The sequence below is a fragment of the Lissotriton helveticus genome, chromosome 6 (genome assembly GCF_964261635.1).
Source record: "Lissotriton helveticus chromosome 6, aLisHel1.1, whole genome shotgun sequence".
In the NCBI taxonomy this organism is placed as follows: Eukaryota; Metazoa; Chordata; class Amphibia; order Caudata; family Salamandridae; genus Lissotriton; species Lissotriton helveticus.
Genome location: NC_136067.1, coordinates 876,247,480 through 876,274,011, shown reverse-complemented (window position 1 = coordinate 876,274,011; position 26,532 = coordinate 876,247,480). Strand labels below are relative to the sequence as shown.

At 38.4% G+C, this 26,532-nt stretch overlaps 1 long non-coding RNA gene across 1 annotated transcript in view; it reads left to right on the top strand.

Annotated features, from left to right (window-relative positions):
* The first annotated feature begins 473 nt into the window (after window positions 1–473).
* LOC144761567 (uncharacterized) overlaps window positions 474–26,532 on the top strand; it is a 224,087-nt gene continuing 198,028 nt past the window's right edge. The window contains exons 1-2 of the long non-coding RNA XR_013595791.1: window positions 474–602; window positions 747–846. This is a non-coding gene — a long non-coding RNA (uncharacterized LOC144761567). The remainder of the gene's footprint in view (window positions 603–746; window positions 847–26,532) is intronic.

Genomic DNA, 26,532 nt, shown 5'->3' with positions numbered 1-26,532 from the left:
GCCAGCCATTTATTTATTTTTAAGATCGATTTCCTCCCCTTTTTGTTTTCAGCCTGACCCGCGCTTCCCCGCAATCCGTTTTGCAGGCTGTGAACTCTGCCGCTCGAGACCCGTGACATGCGATTACTGACAGCTGTTGTGATGTGGAAGTGACACAAGCCCCAGTCTCACTGGTGCCCCGAGGGATGTTTCCACAGCCAGTGCACACAGTACAGATTGCGGAGCCCCCACCTCTTTCCGCCCTCCGCTTCCAAGCCGAGGCCCCCGGCACATGCTTGGCTTGGCTCCGTGCTTGAGAGCTCATGAACCCTTTCATGCAGAGCGCCGAGCTGTCACACGAGCATCTGCTGCGGTGTGCTGCCAAGTGCATCACGGCGACTCCGCATGAGAGACTGGGTGGCGCGCGAGCCTGGCTGGAGGCGCGCGAACTGTGCGTGCGGGTGACGCATCAACTGTCAGTGGGCACGAGGAACAGAACAGGTAGGTCGTGGCGCACAAAGCACGCAGCCACGGCAGATCTGTAAAAACAACACCTCACACTGGAACTCTCGCCCTCTGTGACATTCCGACATTATTTCCACTACCCAGGAGTATTAAGAACAGTAGGTGGCATTCTCCCATCATTATTATTATTTTGCAATTCTATATAGCGCGAACTCGACCCGAAGATATTGGAGCGCTTTAGATGAGCCCCAGTTACATTACTCTTTCATTTTTTAAAATTTAGTTATTTATTTATTTTGCAGGTGATGAAGTGATTTGTCCAGAATCCGAGGATGTTGAGACGACGCCGAGACTGGGCAGCTCAGGCCTTACCCACATTCTCCCCCTTATTAAATCTGCCAGGTACCAATCTACAGATTGTTGGAACAACCAACCTCTCTCGTATTTTCGCCTACGCATGATCTCACAAACAACAGAGGGTCATATTTACAAGCCCTGGTCGCCATAGAAACGTCATTTTAAGTGACGTTCCTGTGGCGATATGTGCTTCGCCTTATTTTCAAGGCAACGTTAAGCCACTTAGCGTGGCTCAAAGCTGCCTTGTAAACAAGGCACTCTTTCATACTGCACTTAGCGTGAAAGGGGAGGGCAATAGGTGTTGTGGTGGGCGTTCCGCCGCAACACCCATTCCTTTTTAATGCTGTCCACTATTTACAAGGGTGGCATAAATAGGAGGCCGCACCAAAATTAAGACCAGGGAAAACCTTGTCTAACATGGCGAAACAAGGAGAAATGCTTCATTTCTCCTTGTTTTTGCTGTTTGCATGTGTGCTGCATTGTGAGCACACATAGGAACAGAAAATTGCCATTGATTGTTTATGTGCCGGAAGGTGACCCTCCCTGCACATAAACAATCTTTAAAAAAAATGACATTCTGTAACTTCGATGTGTGCTGCATTAGCAGCACACATGGAAGTGACAAAACTTCATTTAAATATTGTTTATGTACAGGAAGGGACACCCTCCAGCACATAAACAATCTCCCCCTCAACACAGACACCCCTGCATGATGGTGCCTACATTGGCACTAGGCTGCTAAATTTAGTGTCAGCGCCGGGGGAAACGCAGGGCTGTATCATACTGTTGTAAATATGGTGCAGCCCTGCGTTTGAGGAGTGGTGCAGCGTGTCGTTAAGCCAAGGAGACTAACGCCATGCTTCGCCACTTCATTGTAAATATGCCCCAGAATCTTCTAGCAACCACACTCTGCCTTGCCTTCAACCTTTACTGCAATAAAACGATCTCTTACAAAATTTAACTGACCCTGCCCCCATCACAATCATGGCTAATCAGGTATTTTATTACACTGGCCCTTTCCCTGGTGGGCTGGAGGCCTTGGAGACCGTCTTTGAAAGTCCAGGACCTCTTGTTGCCTCTGTCCACAGCTCCCCTAGGCTAATTGCAGCAGGCAGGGGGAGGCTTCGGGGAAAAGAGAGGGAGAGATGGAGAAAGTAGAGAGAAAGCAATCAGAGGGGACAAGGAGAGCGAAAGAGAAGATCGATGGATGGATAGGTAGAGAGAGCAGGAAGAGATGAAGGGATCAGGGCTGGTTTGAGCATTCTTGCTTGTGCTGCATTTGGTTCCCCAGTCCTGTCTGACAAAATATGTCACCCCACCCTCGTATAAGTTTAACAGTACCCTCTACTCAGACCCCTCCATTTCTTCCTGAATATTACCTCCATGGGCAGCATGTATTTTCAGCCACATAAACCTCACTAGGATTGATTTATTTTCTCTTTTTTGTGATGACCTATTGATGCTTGGTGCACTACGGAATCCCTGATAATTGAGTTTCTCTAACCCACCCACTGCCCCCCTCTTTCACACTTTACCGCTTCACAGCACTACACCCAGCCTTCTATAATTATGGAATAGGGACAGAATCAGAACCAGGTGCGTAGTGCGTTTTAACCTGGTGTTCCTAACACTAAAATCCTGATCTGTACTGTGGTTCACTAAAGGATTTCAATGGTGTCCCTTGTTTTGGTAGCGTTGGCCAATCTTAACCACACAAAAGTAATGGGGAATACAGTGAACGCTGAAGTACATTCCAAATCAGTTAGGAGGCAGTACACACAAAGTAAAATATAAAAATAGCAAAAATATATGTCTTAAATACTACTAAAAGCTAAGTAAGTCAAAAAGGTAGCCAGAGCAGATATGTCGGTGCACAACACCTCCACGTTTAAAATTTTGCAACAAAACTCCTCAATGTGCACCAATTGGTGAAAGGTGTGGCCACCTTAAACCTCTTTAAAATTCCAAAACACAGTCCAAATTGATTACGTTCACTGTGAACGTTAAGGATGAACACACATAGATTCTCTTTGCTGAAGGGTATAGAGGTAGTTCTTTACTTTCTCGAATGAACAAACACGCTTCTAACTAACATGTGTTTCGCACAGGCCAATATGCCTCAACTTCTTCAGCGCTGAATAAAATACAATTCCAAAATATTTTAATATAATCCTCACTTTGAGTCATCACCAACAAAGTATTTATACAAAGCCATAAAGTGGGCCCATCAATCCAAAATCACCAAGAGCTCCGAACGCTCGCTCACCACACTTCCGTACTGGGCACACAGCGCACTCTGTGGCTGAGTATCAATACTTTGATCGGTGACGTCTCAATTTGAATAGTTTCACAAGTTCCATGATATTTTAGGTCGAGCTTAGTGCAGCGCGCATGCGCTGCTCTGCTCGACTTTATGTAAGGGCTTGAGAAAGCTCACCACACGGTCGTGTGTTTTTGTTTGTGTAATAGGCTATTGGACTTTGCGTGCATCTTTCTAAGAAAGACAGCATGCAATTGGGCAAAGGCGGGTGCAAGTCCTGCCTTTGCTCCGCCCACAGCCTATTGCTTGCGGTTACCCGCACAGGCCACATCTGTTTTCAATTATCGTGCCCAGACACGGGTGCGATAATTAAAAACAGATTGCTTGCGGTGGCGCGCGCACCACTCGTGGGCTCGTTAATTGCGTGTAACCAAAAGCAGAGGGCGCGAGTCTAAGGGAGGCCAGTGTGACGTGCGAGGAATGAACACCTTCAAGAGCTGCGGGACCCAAGGATCCACTGGGGAGACCTGTCTCGGTCTAGCGGCTAGAGGTCTACTCACACCGGCACTGTGCCTCCTTGAAACCGTGCGGTAGCATGGCGCGGACAGAAGGTGCTGCAGTGTTTGCTGGTCTGCCCGATACACAGCTCTGTGCAATGACGTATCTAGTGTGTTCCTTCTGTAGATACCTTCGGGAATTCCACACAAAATCACAGCAGCTGGACAATATGGGGTGACATGGTGGGGCAACCCCGACAAGCCATTCCGGAAATACACATTTCTGGCCGACGTGGCGTACCAAGGGTCTCCCTATATCTTTACAGTCACCTATCAGCAAGTTGAGGCCTGGTGAGCCTTACGTACGCGGTCTGTGGCGATCCCGCTAATGGAGCTGGGGCGTGCTTACATCTGCCTGCCACGCTTTGCCCTCATACCTGGGTACCACAATGTAAGCTGCTCTGCGAAACTGGCTGTTCCCAGGGTGCCTGCAACCCAGCAGAAGAGTGGATGAAAGCTTACCGCCCCTAATGCTTCCGGAGCACGACCCTGCACCCCTCCCAGCATCTGCATCCTTATAACCCCGGAATACAGGCCGTTGAAGGGTTGTGGGAAATGAAATGCGGGTGCTAGGTCCGTTATTCACCCACTTGCATGCAAAACACAGTTATTTAATCAGCCGGGATAGAAAGTGTCTCCCTGCACCCCTCCTCACATCCCCACATAAACATCTTGGCCTGTGCCCAGGCTGGAGGCAGGGTCCAGTTGTGGGCGCATGGCAAGCTGTAAGAGTTAATTTGTGTTCCATGACTCATAGTTCTGTAAATGTACAGAAAGACAGATTGCCTAGGATAAACTGCTGTCCAGATACCGGACGTCCGCAGTTACAGTTTGACTGACTACCTTGAGTAATTACTTTTGATGCTCAGTAGAGTGATGTCATTGGCACATCTCGGGAGGTTATTTATATCCTGCCTCTGAGGTGTTAAGCCGGGGTGCTTTAGTAATACAAGCATTGGCATAGCCAATAAGCCTTGCCTTTGGGACCTTATAAATGTTTAGCAAAGCAACACGTGATGTTGTTGCACCAAGGATATTGTGCTGGATAACTAAACACTTATAAGGCCCCAAAGGCGAGACCTATTGGCAATGCCAATGCTTGTTACTTATTGCTGGTTGGTGATAGTGATTAACAAGACTCTGAGTGTAACTCTTGTATGTGGTGGAAGAAATAACCCTAACACTGATTGGTTTTACCATTGACAAGCTATCTCTATTCTGCATTTAAAACAGCTCTATTATTATGTTTGTTATGTTCAAGATCAGTTTTCACCAGCATGCACTTGCTTTACCAGGCGGTCTGGGATACCTGGAACTCCTCGCTCTGTGTTTCCAGGTCCAGGGTGTGGGCCAAAGATAGAACAGGCACAGTAGGGATAGGTAGGTGATGTTTCCTTGTCTAAAGATTGGGTCTTTCCTCCTTGGCTGTTTGAGCGGTATACAACCTTTACAACGCAACTTTTACAACGACCTACCATTACCACGCAACTTTTACAACGCAGGATCCATTACAACGCATACCATTACAACGCATGTATTTACAACGCAGGTACCTTTACAACGCATACCATTACAACGTAAGTATTGGTAAGTATATCATTTTATTAAAAATATTATAAGTTTGGGTTTTTGGGTAAAGGGGTATTTTTAGGGTTCAGGGTCAGTTTTCAGTTTTTGGGTAAAGGGGTATTTTTAGGGTTTAGGGTCAGTTTTCAGTTTTTGGGTAAATGGGTATTTTTAGGGTTCAGGGTCAGTTTTCAGTTTTTGGGTAAAGGGGTATTTTTAGGGTTTAGGGTCAGTTTTCAGTTTTTGGGTAAAGGGGTATTTTTAGGGTTCAGGGTCAGTTTTCAGTTTTTGGGTAAAGGGGTATTTTTAGGGTTCAGGGTCAGTTTTCAGTTTTTGGGTAAAGGGGTATTTTTAGGGTTCAGGGTCAGTTTTCAGTTTTTGGGTAAAGGGGTATTTTTAGGGTTCAGGGTCAGTTTTCAGTTTTTGGGTAAAGGGGTATTTTTAGGGTTCAGGGTCAGTTTTCAGTTTTGGGGTAAAGGGGTATTTTTAGGGTTTAGGGTCAGTTTTCAGTTTTTGGGTAAAGGGGTATTTTTAGGATTCAGGGTCAGTTTTCAGTTTTTGGGTAAAGGGGTATTTTTAGGGTTCAGGGTCAGTTTTCAGTTTTTGGGTAAAGGGGTATTTTTAGGGTTCAGGGTCAGTTTTGGGTTTTTGGGGTACAGAGATATTTTTAGGGTTCAGGGTCAGTTTTGGGTTTTTGGGTAAAGGGGTATTTTTAGGGTTTAGGGTCAGTTTTGGGTTTTTGGGTAAAGGGGTATTTTTAGGGTTTAGGGTCAGTTTTGGGTTTTTGGGTAAAGGGGTATAGGGTAAAAATTAAATATAATTAAATTTAAATTACATTAAATTAAATTTATTAAATTAAATTACATTAATTAAATTAAATTAAATTAAATTATTTATATTAAATTAAATTACATTAAATTAATTTTAATTAAATTACATTTTAAAAAATATTATATACTTACCAATACTTACGTTGTAATGGTATGCGTTGTAAAGGTACCTGCGTTGTAAATACATGCGTTGTAATGGTATGCGTTGTAATGGATCATGCGTTGTAAAAAATGCGTGGTAATGGTAGGCGTGGTAAAAGTATGCGTTGTAACGTCATATATCCTGTTTGAGCACACGTGGGGCTTCCAGGTAAGAAATAAGTGAGGAATGAGTGCCTCCTAAGGTCAATCGATTGATATAAAGCCAGGATGGTGTCTTTAAGACCGACAAAGAAGCTTAGTGGCTGTATCCAGCCTGATCCGCTTTGACATCGGCCTGCGAAGTAGACTGTAGTAGAGATTGCCTAAAGCTGTGCAGAGGAGAAAAAAGGGTCCTGCGGTGGTGCAGAAGATTGAGATGAGTGGAGGGGTGTCATCATGGCATGGGAGAGTGCTTCTTTTTGCCTTGTTGTTCATCAAAATCTCCACTTATCCCATTCTCCCTCAGCTTACTGTGAACTTTCCTAAAGGGACTGGAAAAGAGCCCTGTATTTCAGGGAAAGCTAGTGTGCAGGGGCGAGATGGGTGACAAATGCAAAGCAACAGTTGATGGAGAGAATGCAGAACAATGTCATACATTCACCCCAGTACAGAGATCTGGGCCTAAATCCATAGTTTTTTTGCACTCCACACCACCCCAGTTCAGACATGGCCATATGCAAATCAGCCTTGACCCTGTGCCTCATGGGAACAGTCCAGCCCGAACTGCCAAGCCATGTCTTTCCTGGACCGGAATCAAGCATCCTAGGACCGATTTCTGGCTATCAGCCATGTTCAGCCGGGATAGCTTACGCTATATAAAAAAAAAACTTCAAAGAAAATGCCTAGGCCTTGGTCTACACAGAAAAGAGTGGCTCCTACAGGTTGTCTCCTATTGGCACCCACAGGTTGCTTAACCCTCCCCGAGAGGCATAACACAAGCCCCTGCAGTCCCTGGAGCACAAGGAGGGCCCATTCAGCTCAACACCAATGAATATCTATGAGATATGAAAGGCTGAGGTCCCCTCGTTACATTCCTCACGGGGCCCTTTCATTTTGTGATTACCACTGTTGCACTGCCTCCCCCTGTAGTGGTCAGACAAGCTATTCCTCCCCTCAAGTCTACCTGCTCGAAACCCTGTGGTTTGCCTTCTGCAGTCACCAAGTTAGTGTTGTCACCTCTAGAGGCGGGTAGCGTGCCTCCAGCTGCTGCACCTCCTGCAACAAGCCCACTCACATCCTGCCATCGGCCTCCTCCACCTCTTGCCCGAAGTCTGCCTCAACCACCCGCTAGGCTGCACCTTGCCTGGGGATACCTGTATTCCTCCACAGCCGGCTGTGCAGTGTTTGTTTGACTGTCCGGTTTGTTCCTCTCTCTCCAGAGCTCTAAGAAGGATTACTGGGGTGTCATGTATGAGCGAGCCAGAGGGTGCAGATGTGATAAGCCCCACGTAGTGTGAGGGCTAGAGAGCAGGGGATGAGAATTTTCAGATGCGGGCTGCGGTGTCACGGTTCTTCTGGTAAGTCCAGTTGGTATGGAGGACTTCCTCCTGGTTTCAAGCAGCACACGAAGGGAGGAGTGTTTGTTTTACTAGAAACCCATCTAATACATAAACTAACCTCTACTCTAGGGAGACACCAGGGCCTGTGGCTGTGCTGTTCCATCTTTGGATGATTGAGTTTGGTGGGGGTGTCTTTTCACGTTTTGTCCATAGTCTGCCTTAGTATCAGGATGACTTTTGATGAAAGAGCGCGTTGTGGCCATCAGCAGCAAGACTAGGAGACCTACACCATAGAGTGGAAGTAGGGCCCAGTTGTTGTATTGTATATCTGGAGGCAATAGTAGAAATAGACAGCAAAATTGTCAGTTGGCACACTATGCTAGGATTAGATTTTTAATTTAATTGTTTGAACCACACCCTTAATTACATTGGCCTCAATTTGCAGTAAATAAGTGGTGTAAAAGCCACCATTTGAATCCATTTTTAAAAACTTTCTTGCGGGGGAGAAGCCCAAGTACAACATTTTTTGCCACACCACTTTCAAAATACACCAGCCGCCACTGCTGTATTTAGGCATTGAGACATGTTGGTGTTTCCTTGTGGATGAGAAATCGAGGAGGGGGATGAGAGACAGCACCACCACTGATTAAAGAACAAGCCCTAATTTCAGAAACTACCCGAATTTAGGATAACATTAAATATGCACAACGTCTTTATTGAGTTAGGTTTGATTGAGATTTTCTTGACTAGTAGTCTGTAAAAGTTAGAGGGGAATCACAAAATACTATATATTTGCGTCAAACGAAAATATAAGGTTACTCTTCAATCTAACTCTGCAGGTAGTTTAGGAGCAGAACACCTGTCACTTTCACAAGAGGCCTCAACAAAGGCTCTCTTGTGTATCTAGTGCAACCTGTAATTTGCAGATTACGCCGCAGATTGGATCACTTAAAGACGAAATGTTCTGCCTTTGAATACATGGATTGTGGAGGAAGTAACGACAAAGGTCAAGATTTCAAACAACGTGCAATTGAAATTTGGAGGTGCACCTGCTAAATCTTTTCCTGGAAACAGGCCCGCTCGTGCCACTAAAGGCACGAGAGCACCTACCTCTTAAGAGAGTGAGCGCAACACACATCACAGGAAAATCAAGCAGAATTTGTATCAATTATGGAAAATGAAGGATGTATTATTACCTGAAATATACAAACTCATACACCCCCTTCCAATCTCTGCAAAGCCACAAGGACGAGAAAGAAAAGAGTGGAAGGATAAGAAAAGGGTGCAAAATCTATATGAGGCCTAAAAAGTTAAGAGTGAGTGCTGGAGGTGTGTCCATCGCCGCAAAATTACCAGAGAGTGAGTGTGTTGCAAGTATACCCTCGCCGATTGTGCTTGCTGAGCAAACTGCAGCCCCTATTAAGAATGGTGTAGGAAACTTAGAGAAAGCGTTCAAAGACCCATGTAAGGTGGCAGATGAGGCTATAAGAAAGTTAGGGAAACTGGTTCCGCCATGGGTCAAGAGAGCAACATGGATAGCAGAGGGTGGCAAAATGGAGGATAGCATATTGTTATTTATTGCAAATAAAGAAATTATATCCAGACTGTTGAAATAGTAGTGTCACACTGCGTGGGTACTAGGATCTCCTTATCCCAGTACTCACAATTACCAATTAGGAAAATGAAGCCATTCAGTTGTTGTTAATATTACACTATATAAGTAGCTAATAAAAATACTAATTGCATAATCCGGTGCTCTTCATAAAGCAGGCATTTGCTTTATTTTTTCATGTTTTGAAAGCTTCAGCCAAGACGTGCTGCACTCCATGGCTTGGTAGCCTGGAGCTTTCTCAAGTCTTGGTCATGGGTCTCTACTGGATACATGCCGATTAGACGCGAAGTACATATAGAGAATTACTATTATGAAGTTTAGTCTGCTACGCATGATTCAGATATGCTTTAGTTATTGCATAACAGAGTGCACCTTCATACAAGTAATTCCCCATTTGTCTGCTGTGCGGTCACTGGAGCATCTCTGAGGGTACCCTTCAGAAATGTTCCAGGTACTGCATAGTGCATGGATACTCGGCAACATTTTCACAGGGGCCACAAAGTTTGGTCTGTGATCTGACTTAGGGACGCATTAATGCCAGCGGTAATCAGACATAATATCGAAATTATTATATCGAACTGACATAATATCGAACATTAAATATCGTAGGTCAAAAATACCGAACTAAAAAATATCGTATACAAAAATATCGTAAATAGTATGTTTATCATAATATCGAAAGTAATTATATCGGAAGACAAAATATCGAATTAAAAAAAAAACGTATAATAGTAAATAATAGTAAAAAATATGCATATTAAGTTAATATTTTATTGAAATCAGTTAATGTTATTGAACAAAAAATATTTTAAATTTTTTTAATCTTATAACAATTATAAATACATATATATTTTTAGGAGCGGGTTATTGGGTTTATAGGGGATAAGGGTGGGGAGTGTTTTAAAAATATATGTTTAAATAAACTTATATTTCTAAAATATGATATATTTTTTTAAATATTAATATAATGATTATAAAATTTAAAAAAACAATTTTAAAATGTTAAAAAAATTTCGAATTTAGAAATTCGAAATTTAAATAAAAAATGTAACAAATTTGGAAACATTTTCGAATTTAGAAATTCGAAATTAAAAAAAAAAATTAACAAATTTTGAAAAATGTATGTATTACATTTTTTTTCGAAATATTGTTTATATTATAATAATTATAAATACATATATATTTTTAGGAGCGGGTTATTGGGTTTATAGGGGATAAGGGTGGGGAGTGTTTTAAAAATATATGTTTAAAAAAAATTATATTTCTAAAATATGATATATTTTTATAAATATTAATATAATGATTATAAAATGTAAAAAAACAATTTTAAAAATTTCAAAAATTTTCGATTTTAGAAATTCGAAATTTAAATAAAATATTTAACTAATTTGGAAAAATATATGTATACATTTTTTTTTCGAAATATTGATTATATAATTTAAATATTTATATATTTATATAATGATTATAAAATTTAAAAAAAACATATTAAAATGTTTTAAAAGTTTTCGATTTTAGAAATTCGAAATTAAAAAAAAATATTTAACAATTTTGGAAAATTATATGTATTAAAAAAAATTGCGAAATATTTATTATATAATTTAAATATATATATAATTAATATAAAAAATTTATAAATTTTACAAAATACAAATAAAAAATCCAAATTAGATTTTAGAAATTTAAATAAAATATGTAAAGATTTTGAAAAATATATGTATTCATAAAATTTCCAAAATATAGATTATATATTTATTAATACATATATAATCATTAGAAATATAATACAATATATAACAAATTAAAAAATCTAAAAAAAATGTATACATATATTTTTATTAAATAAATATAACAATTTTACAAATATATGTATTAATAATTATAAATATTGTTACATTTTATTTTAAAATTTTTAAATTTCGCATTTTGATATTTGATTTGTAAATTTTAAATTTCTACATTAAATATTTAGATTTGTATAAAAATGATAAAATATATATATATATTTTATATAATATTTTTAAAAAATATTTTTGTTTTATAGTCTTTTAGTTTTAATTTAAAACTGTTATAATATTAGAAGTTTTTTCATATATAACAATTAAACATTTCCTATATTTATGTCCAGCACCTATTTCAATTTTATGTACACTGGAGTGGGAATAGTAAATTATATGTAATTAGTGTCCAGCACCTACTTCTATTTAATGTAGACTGGAGTGGGAATAGTAAATTATATGGTTTTGTTTTTTAAGGGGTATTTTTAGAGTTCAGGGTCAGTTTTCAGTTTTTGGGTAAAGGGGTATTTTTAGGGTTCAGGGTCAGTTTTCAGTTTTTGGGTAAAGGGGTATTTTTAGTGTTCAGGGTCAGTTTTCAGTTTTTGGGTAAATGGGTATTTTTAGGGTTCAGGGTCAGTTTTCTGTTTTTGGGTAAAAGGGTATTTTTAGTGTTCAGGGTCAGTTTTCAGTTTTTGGGTAAAGGGCTATTTTTAGGGTTCAGGGTCAGTTTTCAGTTTTTGGGTAAAGGGGTATTTTTTGGGTTCAGGGTCAGTTTTCAGTTTTTGGATAAAGGGGTATTTTTAGTGTTCAGGGTCAGTTTTCAGTTTTTGGGTAAAGGGGTATTTTTAGGGTTCAGGGTCAGTTTTCAGTTTTTGGCTAAAGGGGTATTTTTAGGGTTCAGGGTCAGTTTTCAGTTTTTGGGTAAAGGGGTATGTTTTTGTGTTCAGGGTCAGTTTTCTGTTTTTGGGTAAAGGGCTATTTTTAGGGTTCAGGGTCAGTTTTCTGTTTTTGGGTAAAGGGGTATTTTTAGGGTTCAGGGTCAGTTTTCAGTTTTTGGATAAAGGGGTATTTTTAGTGTTCAGGGTCAATTTTCAGTTTTGGGGTAAAGGGGTATTTTTAGGGTTCAGGGTCAGTTTTCAGTTTTTGGGTAAAGGGGTATTTTTAGGGTTCAGGGTCAGTTTTCAGTTTTTGGGTAAAGGGGTATTTTTAGTGTTCAGGGTCAGTTTTCTGTTTTTGGGTAAAGGGCTATTTTTAGGGTTCGGGGTCAGTTTTCAGTTTTTGGTTATAGGGGTCTTTTTAGGGTTCAGGGTCAGTTTTTGGGTAAAGGGGTATTTTTAGGGTTCTGGGTCAGTTTTGAGTGGGAATAGTAAATTATATTTAATTAGTGTCCAGCACATACTTCAATTTAATGTAGACTGGAGTGGGAATAGTAAATTAGATTTAATTAGTGTCCAGCAACTACTTCAATTTAATGTAGACTGGAGTGGGAATAGTAAATTATATGTAATTAGTGTCCAGCACCTACTTCTATTTAATGTAGACTGGAGTGGGAATAGTAAATTATATGGTTTTGTTTTTTAAGGGGTATTTTTAGAGTTCAGGGTCAGTTTTCAGTTTTTGGGTAAAGGGGTATTTTTAGGGTTCAGGGTCAGTTTTCAGTTTTTGGGTAAAGGGGTATTTTTAGTGTTCAGGGTCAGTTTTCAGTTTTTGGGTAAATGGGTATTTTTAGGGTTCAGGGTCAGTTTTCTGTTTTTGGGTAAAAGGGTATTTTTAGTGTTCAGGGTCAGTTTTCAGTTTTTGGGTAAAGGGCTATTTTTAGGGTTCAGGGTCAGTTTTCAGTTTTTGGGTAAAGGGGTATTTTTTGGGTTCAGGGTCAGTTTTCAGTTTTTGGATAAAGGGGTATTTTTAGTGTTCAGGGTCAGTTTTCAGTTTTTGGGTAAAGGGGTATTTTTAGGGTTCAGGGTCAGTTTTCAGTTTTTGGCTAAAGGGGTATTTTTAGGGTTCAGGGTCAGTTTTCAGTTTTTGGGTAAAGGGGTATGTTTTTGTGTTCAGGGTCAGTTTTCTGTTTTTGGGTAAAGGGCTATTTTTAGGGTTCAGGGTCAGTTTTCTGTTTTTGGGTAAAGGGGTATTTTTAGGGTTCAGGGTCAGTTTTCAGTTTTTGGATAAAGGGGTATTTTTAGTGTTCAGGGTCAATTTTCAGTTTTGGGGTAAAGGGGTATTTTTAGGGTTCAGGGTCAGTTTTCAGTTTTTGGGTAAAGGGGTATTTTTAGGGTTCAGGGTCAGTTTTCAGTTTTTGGGTAAAGGGGTATTTTTAGTGTTCAGGGTCAGTTTTCTGTTTTTGGGTAAAGGGCTATTTTTAGGGTTCGGGGTCAGTTTTCAGTTTTTGGTTATAGGGGTCTTTTTAGGGTTCAGGGTCAGTTTTTGGGTAAAGGGGTATTTTTAGGGTTCTGGGTCAGTTTTGAGTGGGAATAGTAAATTATATTTAATTAGTGTCCAGCACATACTTCAATTTAATGTAGACTGGAGTGGGAATAGTAAATTAGATTTAATTAGTGTCCAGCAACTACTTCAATTTAATGTAGACTGGAGTGGGAATAGTAAATTATATTTAATTAGTGTCCAGCACCTACTTCAATTTAATGTAGACTGGAGTGGGAATAGTAAATTATATTTATTTAGTGTCCAGTAACTAATTGATATATATGTGGATTAATTTGGGAAGAGTTGTTGATTTATGTATAATAAAATAATATATATTATATTTTGTGTATGGGAAAAAAACATTTTTATGATATTAATAGTAAAACACACACTTTATACATTTTTTCAAACAACATAAATTTATTAGGTATTGTATCATTTGCTGAGTAAATTATTTTCAACATATATTATTGACATTTGTGAAATATTTATATTTTTGAAACAAAAACATTATATAAATGTAAAATAAAATTTTACATGAGAAAAATAAAACATAGTATTGTTTAATGTCATATCACATTTTTATAGTGTTACATATGTTCTTAGTAAATGCAATTATTGTATTAATATTAATATTTAATATATTAGTATTAATTATTTAAACAATGTATTTCGATACATTTTATTTTTAACATAGGTTACTTTATATACATTTTGAAAATTGTCATAACAAAATTTTGTAACATTACATTACATTTTTCAAATATTTTAAATTAATATTAAACATTTTGTTATATTTATTTTTACAGTTTTACTACATATTTCATAATTATTTAATATAAGGAGAAAAAAAACATTGTGTTAAATATTGTACTAATTTTGCAAATATTGAAGGTCATTTTACACAGAGTAATTAATATATTTGTCATTATGGACTATTTTGTTGCTTTTGGGTCTTTTATTTTGTAACCGGGTTAGGTCGTTTTGTGTCATTTGGACGGAGAGCAGCTCGCGGTTGGGAGAAACTTAACGTCGCTTAAGGTAAGGTTTGTTTTATATGTTTTATGTGTATTTAATGTTATTTTTGAGACTAGTGTGGTGATATTTATTGTTGTTAGATTTAAGTGAGTGGTATTACAGGATGTATTATTGTTTATTTACGTGTGGTAGGTACACGTAGTTTTACCGTTTTTTAGGCTTGTTTGGAGAGTTACTATATAGATGTTTAAAGTATAAGTATTAGGAATATAATGTTAATACTAATGTTAGTAGTTGTTTATGTGTAGTTTTATGTGGGTGGGAATGTATGTTTTATATGTTTCTGTTCTAGGTGTTTGCCATTTCGGAAGGAGCGTATTTTTTTAAGGAAGTGTTTCTTAGTTTTATTAACTACTGCATTTCTAACACTTCTTCAAACTTTTCGGTTTTCCTGGAGCGTTTATTTTATTTTTGAACAATTTTCGGGATTTTTATGGTTTTCCAAAGGATCTTCGTTGGATGGATTATCGATTTTTGGTACATTTGCAATTTTGCATTTGTTTTTGGGAACATTTTACACTACCTGGATTATTTTGGGGGAGAAGGATTTCCTGGATTGTCGACATGCATGGTGAGTTATTTTTTTTTTTTATATTTTGTGGGTGGGTAATGTATTTATAAATTTGGTTCTGTGTTATAGTAATGCATTGTATGTAATGTGTGCATATTTATGTCAAAAAATATGAAATATATTGCATACATTTAAGAGTTTTGAAAATAAAGATTTTGATGTTGTTTTAATTGCTTAGGTTCCATTTTTATGTACTTGTTTGGTGGTATTATTTATTTAGAGTAGTGTTTTGGCAATTAAGTTTAGGTATTCAATTCCTTTAGTACTAGGGTATAACTTTACTTGTTGTTCTAGGTATTTGTGCATTTGTTTGGTTTGTTTAGATGTTTTAGGGACTAGTTCAGTAATGGATTGTTCCATTCTAAACTCCTGGTAGCTTTGTTCTTTTTGAAGGCATTTAATGAATGTTTCTAAACTTGGTTTAGTTCTGCCAGTTGATTTTATAAAGGCATTGTGCCAACCTTCCACTGTGTTATTTGTTTTAGATTCTCCGTTTAAGGTGCTTTTGTAAACGTTCCACCAGGGTATTAGGAATTTAGGATTTCTTCTGTGGCCAGATCTATGGAGTCTGCCTACCCAGGTGTCTTCAAAGTAGTCCAAAAATGGACTCAGTTTTGCTTCATTTTGTTTATAAAAGGGGCTATCTATTAGAATGTTGTAGTGTTCTGCTACGTCTGTTTCTGGGACATAAGCTAGTGCAATGAGTTTTTTTATTTGATATGCAAAAGATGAGTTTGTTGCATATTCTATACTTAAGGTTGTCTTTTGTAGATGCCTCCATATACACTGGTTTAAATGGTAGTAGCAGCCTTGAATGCAGGTATGGGGGTGTAATTTCAATATGCTTGAAAGCATTGCTTGTTCAAAATCTAGGATTATTTTTTCTGGGGAATAGTCATTAGTTTTTTGTTTGATTATATTTAATAATTCCATATATGTGGAATTAGTTTTATTTGGTAGTAGTGCATAAAGAAGAGGTATGTTGCAGTTATTATATAGGCCATGTATGGTGTATAATTGGAAAAATGGTTTGGGACAAATGTTAAAAGTCCCGTCCATCATCCAATATTGAGTTTGCTGAAGTTTTATTAAGTTAAGATTTGTTCCAAAAATTATAAGTCTTTTATCGTTGCTTTCATTGTCGTAAATGATAAATGGTTGTTTGTTTAGAGTTATGGTTTGGTTGGCATTTAAACTTATATCACTATATGTTCTTGGAGGTGTTGTGGTAGTAGTAGTACTTTTTTTTGTTTGTGCTATAGTTCTTTTTAGTGCACGAACATTTGGCATCTGTGTTGTTGCTGTTTTAGGAATTTTGGGAATTTCTTCTTTTAATATGACACTGGTTGGTTTTTGGGAACCTGTGCTTGCTTCTTTTATGTTTTCTTATGCTGTTCTAACTTCTATTTCTGTTATGTTTGGTGGGTGGTTGTGTTCCCTTGTATAAAGTACAGTTGCTTCTCTAGTTGTTGCCCTTCCATAAGACTTGTTAGAATAATATTTGCAACATTTCCAATTTACTTTCAACCCATATTGTTTCTCCTGGGTATAAGTGTAACCCATGTAGCAGAGTAATAGCTTTCCTTTCTGGCTGGTCACAAATTCTGCTCCCTCAGTCATTTTGTTGTTTGTAAATCTACAAGAGATATATTTAAAGCGGGGATGGCTCCGGTGCTCCACGCCTCCGGATAGCCGTCAGGACCTGTGACCCCGCCCTCGGCAATGGCGGAATGATGTTGAACACGGGTGTCTGCTTCAACCCGTCCTAACTCGGCAGATGGGCAGCAGTAAATGGGCAGCAGTAAATGCGGCGAGAAAGAAACTGCTTTAAAAGTGAAAAGAAAGAAAGAAATTCGGCGGCGATGGTGAAATAAAACTGTGAAAAGGTGAGCACCGTCTGCAGAAGCAGTCGGGGAGAGACGCTGTCTTGAGGAGGCTCGGCAATAATTCCCCCCTTGCGACTGCAGGTGTCCTCTAGGTGCAAAAGCGTAAAGGCTGCAGAGGCGTGCTGGCACTGTTTTCTCTGCAGCCCCAGGAGGGTCTTTGAAGATTTTGAATCCTAGAAACGCTTTTCGAACTGGTTGAGCGAGGGGGAGCCTCAATTGCCAGTAAAGCCTGGATCGCAGAAAGACAGCACTGCCTGCCACAAATTCTCCAATAAATTCGGTGGTCTTTTGCTCTTTATAGGGAGGAGGCTGCACTAAAGAAGTCGTTTTCCCAGTGCCTTTTTTTTTTTTTTCTCCTCTCTTTATCTCCAAAACCCAAGAAGACAAAACAGAGGGGAGGGGAAAGAAAGGGAAGAAAGAAGGGGAAAAGTGAGCACGGCTCAGAAGTAACCTAGCAAATAAGCAATCAAGCCAGTAACTGAGTCGGTGGGGGTAAAAAGAAAAAAAAAGCTGATAAGATGGAAAACTCAGCCCGTCTGAAAAGTAAAACTCGCTTGGCACTAGCCAGGAAAGCTGCCCGAATGGCGGCTAAGGCGAAGGAAAAAGCGAAAGCCAATAAGGGAGAAGGGAATACGATCTCCCCTCAAGAAAAAGATGGATAGTTCGGATGATGACTCTCTAGTCAATTTAACTTCCCCGCCAAAAGAAAAGGTGCAAGAGGTAACCAGGGTGGCAAGTTGTGCAAATGGTGCCTTGGGAAACAGCCCTATAGAAAAAGTGGTGGTGGGAGCAGAAACCGGGCCCCTTCCAAGTGAGAATAGCATGAGTGGAATAAAAGAAAAAAGAACCTTTCCTCTGTTTGAAAAGAAAATCCCTCCTACGCCACAAATGCTGTCTGTCCCCCTGGAAGGGAATCATTCAATGCCTCTCTCACCTCCCACAATCGAGCTAGAACAGGCACACACAGACTCTTTAAATTTAAATTTACCTGAGAGACTACACTCTCCTCTGATAAACCATGTGGAAGAGACTGGCAGGCTCGACCAAACTAATGGAATTCCTGGGAATGAGGCAGAGGCAGAGACAAGTTTGAGGGAGGAGCTAAGGTCAGAAGCAGTATTCAATCAGTCTCCTTCAACACCACTGCAAGAAGATGTTTCAGGGGGCCCTGCTCTTTCAAAATCAGCATTTGCAACTCCACTACCTCCATCTCAGAAAGGGAGTATGGACAATCTGGATAAGGGTAGGAGCTATCAAATGGATATCCGCGAGATGCTGAATTTAATTCTTGATGAGATCCGCGAGATTAAGGTGAATCAACAAGCCGAGATAGCCGCCCTGCACTCCAGATTAGAAAAATTTGAAGAGTCAATGTTGGGCCTTCCTATTAGATTAAAAGAGGCGGAGGAGAGAATATCAGCTCTGGAGGACCAAACAAATAGAGCAAATATAGAGGCCAGAGAAACAGCAAGTAAAAAAAGCGACCTTGAGAAAAAGTTGGAAATTAAGCTTGATGAACTTGAGAATAACTCACGAAGATCAAACTTAAGGATAGTAGGTGTCCCTGAGGGTCTCGAAGAGGGTGACATGCTGCACTGGGTCAACTCGTTCATCCATCGAAATGTCCTTCCCGAATTTGAAGGGGACTTAACTATTATGAGAGCCCACCGAGTTCCGGCACAGAGATTTGTAAATTCAGCATTCCCGAGAACTATTCTAATGAACTTCGCGGACTATAGAATCAAAGAAAAAATTCTCACAAAAGCATTTCAACAGAGACAGTTCTCGGTTACAGAGACAATAAAATGTAGAATTTTTTCCGACATGACAGCCATAACGGCGCGCCGCAGAAAAGAATTTGTGAAAATTCTCCATCTCTTTAAGTCAAATGGCGCTCAAGCGTCAATCGCGCAACAATCCAAACTTAAAGTCCTTGTGAAAGGTAAATTTTATATGTTCTCGGACGTCCAGGAAGCTCAATCCTTCCTCAAAGAGATCTCATCACAGACAACTGCTAGAGCTTAAGGAATAGCAGCCGGTTACAGGGGGTTTAACTAGTGTCAGAAAAAACATTGCAAGTATAGCAATCTATGAGATCTGGATATAAGCTAGGGTTTTTCCTAGCCTCAAGAACGCTTTTTCTAGGGGGGTGTTATATAAATTTGCATTTCATGAATGTACCGTACTAACTGTTTTGCGGATGGGGGGGGGGGCTTCACAGGGTCCTGCAGGGTGTGATGAGAAGACACCCAGGTCACAAGGGGGGAGGGGGGACGTGGTTTGCGTGGGAAGGAAGGGAAGATACACATCCCAGGGGAGGGGTTCCTTGGGGTAGGGGGAGGGGGCTGGGGGGCAAAATGCAGTAAAAAAGAGCGGAAGGGCTAGGCAGGGACTGAAATTAAAAATGGATTTTGGAGTAAAAAAGCGAAAAATGTCTTGATGGAAATGATTAAATGTAGTATCCTGTCAGTGAATGCCAATGGGGTGTTGAATAAACAGAAATATGGCGCTCTCATTAAGTGGGCAGTATCCCAAAACCCACATGTTTTAATGCTCCAAGAGACCCACCTAAAGTCCAATACCCCTAATCTATTCCTCCCAAGATATTTCTCGCATGCATTTTTTGCATCAGCCGGAGTAGCACAGAGAGGTGTGGCTATCTTCTTGTCAAGAAGAATTCCTTGGGAAGAAGTGAAGATTAGAAGGGATCCCAGGGGGAGGTGGCTCTGGGTGTGTGTTAAAATTCTGTCAAAAGTATTGAACTTTGTTAACTACTATGGTCAGGTTGTGGATGAGGTATCTAGTATTCTTGAAATCAATGACCTTTTGAGGGGGGCTCCTGGGCAGATCATTATGGGAGGTGACTTTAACTATTTACAAGACATAAAAAGAGACACCTCCAGTAAGAACAAAAAACAGTTAAAACCTAATACTAAAAAGGCCCTGGGCTCCTTCATTGCTGAATACCAACTAATAGATCCGTGGCGTACGTTGAATCCAGAAAGCGAAGTTTACACTTGCTTTTCACATCGCTTCCAAACAGCATCCAGGATCGATTTTTTTTTTATTTCAAGATCCATCCAGATTTTGGCCTCTTCGATAGGAGGAAACCCCTTCTCAGACCATGGGAAGATAGAACTCGTGGTGGGCTTGGGAGTAGCGAGCAGGGATCAGTCTAGGTGGCAGCTGGACCGTACCCTGCTCATGAATCAAAACTGGGTTACAGCTTTTAGAGAGTGGATTACGGACTATTTTAAAATCAATGAGGGTACAGCTGAACCTTTCTCAGTTTGGGAAGGATTCAAGGCGGCAGCTCGAGGCCAAATAATATCCTATACCTCGGTCGTGGCCAGGGAGAGGAGACAGAAAATAACAACATTGCAAAGGGCGGTTGACAAAGAATATGTTTTACAACTACAGCTATGCCCGAATCAATTGGTCCAAGCAAAGGCGGAACTAAGGGATTTTTTTCTTCTCGAGGAAATTAATAGCTCCACAACTTATCAACAAAAAGTCTATGAGGACAGCCAATTGGTTGGGAAGCTCTTGGCAAATTCCGTAAGAAAACGTCAGGAATCTGCCTCAATAATTAAAATAAAAGATCCCCTAAATGGCCAAGAAATTGTCAAGAGCGATTTAATTCAAAGGGCCTTCTTGGACCACTATAAACGAATATACTCCACTGAATATCTTTCAGGGCTAGATCAAATACAGGAGTACTTTGAGGATATAGAAATTCCAAAGATTTCAGCCGATCGGGTTGAGCAAATGGCACGTTTAATAACTATAGAGGAAATCGCACTGGCTATTAATTCAATGGCTGGGGCGAAGGCCTGTGGCCAAGATGGGTTTCCAATCGAATTTTATAAATTGTTTCTAAAAGATCTCTTAATTCCCTTAAAGAATTTATACGATCATATAAAACTAGGAGGATTGGTACCCTCAGCATTCAAAGAAGCCACAATTATATCCTTTGCCAAAAAAGATAAAAATCCTGAGGACATTAATTCCTACCGACCGATTAGCCTGCTAAATTCTGACTATAAAATCCTTATGAAAATCTGGGCTCTCCGTTTTGTGTGCGCTTCACAAGAAGTTATCCACAACGACCAGTCAGGATTTATAGCAGGCCGCTCAATGGCTTCAAATACGGAATTTTTGATTCAGGCTTTGGATTATTTTAACATAAATTTAACCCCAGCATGTATTTTAATGGTTGACGCGGAAAAAGCGTTCGACCTTGTCAACTGGGCAACGCTGTTCCACTCCTTGGTTATGTTCGGGTTTCCGGAGCAGGTAATTGTAATGTTGCAGAATATCTATCAAAATGCCTCAGCACAGGTAATAATAAACTCAAGTAAGGCAGGCTCAATCAAAATTAATCGTGGGACGAGACAAGGCTGCCCGCTGTCTCCGTTACTTTTTACTTTCTTTATTGAACCCCTTGTGATCAAGATTAGAAATAACCCTGTTATCACCCCCCCCATTCCAGGGATGGCGAAACTCAAACTTTTCGCAGATGATATCATCCTATATCTGAAACCAGATAAAGGAAATATAGAAAATATTCTAAGGGAATTTAAAGCGTATGAACAAATAGGTGGGTATAAAATAAATGCCAAGAAAACAGAGGTTCTTGCTTTGAATACCAGCCTTAGTTCTTTTCCATCTTGGCTACGTGTACAGGCCTCAAAGCAAGATCCTGTAAGGTATTTAGGCATATATGTTACCAGTGATCTCCATCAGCTTTTCCTGCTAAACTATGTGAGGATGAAAAATAAAATTAAGAATCTCCTTGCCCAATGGGTTCTTCTCCCGCTCACAGTGATTGGCAGAGTCTCACTGATAAAAATGTCAATTTTACCCTTATTATTATTTTTGTTTAGTAACGTTCCAATTAAACTTAATTCCCGCTTTTTTAAAGAAATTGAATCTTTGATTAGGAGTTTCATCTGGGGTGGGAAAGCTTCGAGGGTCAAATTATCTGTAATTCAACTATCAGCTGAACAGGGGGGTCTTGCTCTTCCACATATAAAAACATACTATGAAGCGGCCTTTCTTGACATAGTGGCAGGCCTGATAGGATCAAAGAATAATCATGATAGCTTCTTTTTGGAAAAAATGGTACAGGAGGCTGACTCACAAGTCCAGGTATTTTTAAAGGTGGCAAAGCTACCGAAAAGGACAAGATACAAGACTATTAAAGATTATGTATTTAGACTACAGTCTTTTTTTAAAAAAAATCTTAGCTCCTCAGCTTCTCAGTTTCTAAGCATTCGAGAATGTGGCGGTTTGGGCCTCCAAATTAGCAGTAGCCACATAATGAACTGGGAAAGAATGGGATTTCGGGAGATAAGGCACTTCTTTGTCCAGGATAGAATAATCACATGGCAAGAAGTTCTGGGTAGAGTAAGTACTCCCGGGTCTTCGCTGCTTCTTGAATATCTACAAATTGCACATTTTCTACGGAATAATATAGGGGATCATTTAGATTCAACAAACGGGATGATGAAATTGTTGTATGAAGCCAAAAGTTGTGGGATAGGAAACTGGTACAAGAAGCTTTCATGTGAAGGACAACTCCCAATTATAGATAGCCATTTAGATAAAATTAATGACCTAACACAATGCAACCTAACACGTAAAGATTGGGAAACGATTAGTCGGCTGGGTAATAGGTCATTGCGTGCCGCTAATTTTAAGAGAATGTCCTTTTTGTCTCGTTGGCTAGCATATTGGACTCCGGAAGCGTTGGGAAAGAGGTTTCCTGAGTTAGGAAATAAATGTTTTAGATGTCTAGCTGACGGCCAGGGTGGCTGGCTCCATATTTTTTACACCTGCCCCCACTTGAAGCGTTTCTGGGAGACGGTCTTTCTAGACATTGAGGCTGCGTTGGGGAAAGCACTTTTGCCCTCAGCCGAAATGGCCCTTTTTGGGATTTGTCATAATAGAGGGTGGCTCAAAGATGATGAGGAAACCTTCATTTTTATTTCCTGCACAGTTGCACGATCTTTAATCCTACAAAATTGGAAATCTAAAGAAGCCCCATCACACCTGAAATGGCTTAACAAAATGAGAAGGGCACGAAATTTTGAGAAAGCATATTCAAGCAGAGTAGGGGCTATTAGGAGATTTGAAAGGCATTGGCACTATTTGGAGAATTTGAAGGATGTAAGGGGGTCTTAATTGCGAGCTTAAACCAGGAGTATTAAATAGTCTCAAGGCTGGGGCAAGCTGAATATAATGGGTGGGTATGCACTAGCACTTTGGGCTATAGAGCACTTTAGGGTTCTTCAGCATTTGCACTTTAGGACTGTTAAATTGGTATAGTGCTGTATTATATTTGCATTTTTAAATAGCAGAGGTTTAGTTGAATCCGACGGTCTGTACCGTATTGTATTGCATTAGCACTGTAGTAATTGAAAATTAATGTATGGTTTTTCCACATACACTTTAGAATCGAAAAGTAATTTATGGGTTGTGCATATATGTTTGGTATGTGAATTAACAGCTATATTGATTGCTCTTGGTGTTAAAAGGAGGCTGCTTTTTACTCATCCTGCAACTTGCTTCTATTGGATAGATTGTATTGTACTGTATTTTACTTGCACTTTAGAAAGTGAAAAACGTATTAATGGTTTGTATACTTGCACTTTAGATTGGAAAAGCAAAATATGGACTTTGCATCTCTTTTTTTCTTTTTTCTACCAAGTAATAGCTATATGGATTGCCTGACTGTTTGTGGGTTTTTTTTTTTTTGTTTTTTTTTTTTTAGAAGAAGCTGTATTTTTCTTTTGATTTCTTCTCCATTTTTGTAAAGATTGGTTTTTATCCGTCCTGTACCTGGTTTCTGTTCCGCTCAATAAAAATTTTCAACAAAAAAAAGAGATATATTTATTAGTTATGTAAATGGTAATGTTTGTGTATAAAAATGATTAATTAAACAATACTTTAGTATATACTTACAATTTGTTCAAATCTGTGAAATATTTTGATATGCTTTATTCTTCGGTTGTTGACTGTGTTTTCTGTTTGTCTCTGATCTGTAAGGTAAAAATAAGAGTAATTTTAATGATTTGCTTTTGTAGATTTTTAGAGTTTCAGGGCCAATTTTTCAATAAAATTGGCTGCTAATAACTTTAGGATATTAAAAAAACTTGTGAATATACTTACTTTGTTACTTTTAGATAGGACGTTGGAGTAGAGTTGTCTGTTATTTCTTAGTAGAGTATTCTGTGGTAGTATCTGGAAAAAAAAAGATTTATTAGAAATGTTAGCATGTCTTTAGGTTTTTAACATTTTATCTGTTACTTTCGTTATTATATATACACACTTATTTTGTTATATCTTTGTGAATTGGTAATTTATTTTCTTGTTTTTGACAGTAGAGTTTTCTGTAGTTTTAGGAGGGGAAAAAAGTAGACATTTGTTATTAATTAGAACATGTGCTGTTTTTGGCGTTTTAACTCTTAGTTTTGTATTTGGAGGTACTTACTTTGTAAGTGTTCTTTTTGATTGTATAATGTTGTTGTTTGTTCTTTTGTAGTATAGTCTTATGTAGTCGTTTCTGAAATACAAATTTTCCTATGTTTTAGAAATGTAAACCAGTGTTTCATTTTAAACATGTTACTAGTTAATGAAGATGTTGAACATACTTACTTAGATTTGTGTATCTTTCGTTCTCTGAGTATTTTTCTCTGTTTGTTGTCTGTCGAATTGTCTGTAGTGGTAGTAAAACATAGAAAGGAGATATGTATAATTAGTTAAAAAATGTCCTCATTTATTTGGATTTTAGCTTTTAATTTAGTGAGTCATTATACTTACTTTCTTAGTTGTATCTTTATGTTTGAGTTCTGTATTCTTGTATTTGTTAGGATAGTTATCTGCAGCGTTAGAAGAGAAATAAAAAAGTATAGGATTTTAATAATATGGTTTGTATTTTATTAAAAAGATTTAAATGTGTTTTAAATATAGACAATATATTTACAAATGTTAGCATTTTATTTAATTATAAATCAGTTGTGTGGTATATCTTAGTATACTAATCTATAGTTAATTGAGAAATGGAAAAGTGCATATTTAGTAATTAATTTACATTTTAGTAGTAAAATATATTTATATTATTCGATTTACTTACTTGAAAGTCATGAATCAATTCTTCTAATTTTGATGTTCTTGTCGTTGTAGTGCAATTCATCCATAGATGTGTCTCCTTTCGTTTTTTTTAGCATGTGGTTTGTGTTTAATGGATAATTGTTTATATAGAGTATTGTAATTAGCAATTAGTTTGCTATTGGTTAATTTAGTATTTCTGTGTGTTTATTGGTTAGTTAGTAGATTTGAATTTCGGTTAGGATTTTCATGTTGTTAGATAAGGTTAATGTAATTTATTTATGATTACAAGTAAATAAAATAAATATTTTTTAATATTTTGGAAATATAAATAATAATTATTATATGTTGTTGAATTAAAAAATTATTTAAAATGTATAAATAAATGAGAGGTGTTTATTTTATAGAAAATAATAAATTTTGGCGATAGCAATTATGTTTATATACATATTTAATATTATCGATATATTTTAAATTACGATATTATTGTTGGCGATATTAGTGAAATCGATATTTTAGTACTTGTGTATACATTTTAATGTGATCGATATTTATGGTCTTCGATATGTATGTAGTCGATAATTTTGACATCGGTGTTTATGTATATCGATAATATGTTTCCGATATTTTGGTATATGTATAGTTAAGTATAGGATGTCGATATTAATGCTTCCGATATATTTGTGTCAATATTTTAGTATCTCGATAATGTGTCTTTCGATAATATGTCAGTGATCCAATGCCAGCAGGGGAGTGGTCTGATGGAGGAGGGGGGTGGTAAGGTGGTTATAGGGGAAGCAAAGCATGTACATCTAGTGGCTGGATTGCACAATATGATCAATCCCATCTCCCTCACTTTACCAAATTGTGTGAACCTAGGCAATTGATTTATTACACTTTCCCTCTTTTTTCTTCATTATCACATATGAGGACTTCAAAATACAGGACTTCAGAATGTGCGCTGTATAAAAGCTTTTCCTGTGTTTGATTTAACGAACTATAGGTGTGGCGCCGCGGCCAGGGCGACTGACGCTGGAATCTGGAGACCACGGTTCGATCCCCGGCTCCGGCAGCAGGTTAGCCCAGCACCATGTGACTCTGGGCAATAGCTCGCTTAATCTTCCCGACAGCCCCCAGCGCCTAGAGACCCTTACGGGTGATTGTGCGCTTTACAAATGTGGACTTTACTATAATGTTATTCATGTAAAATAGGAACCTAAGGCACCCTAAGAGTGCGCATAACAACTGACTTGCCTTTCAGTTCACTATTGGCACTGTATGAATTAATGTTTCTAAATTCATAATTGAAAACTATCACTTTAAAAACTTCTCAATGCATGATATCTGATATACTAAGGTGAAATGGTTCTGCATATTAATGACATACACTTTTTGAATTTTGAAGAGACCATATCATATTTTTACACTTTTGCTGCAAGATGTCTTTAAAAATGAAGATG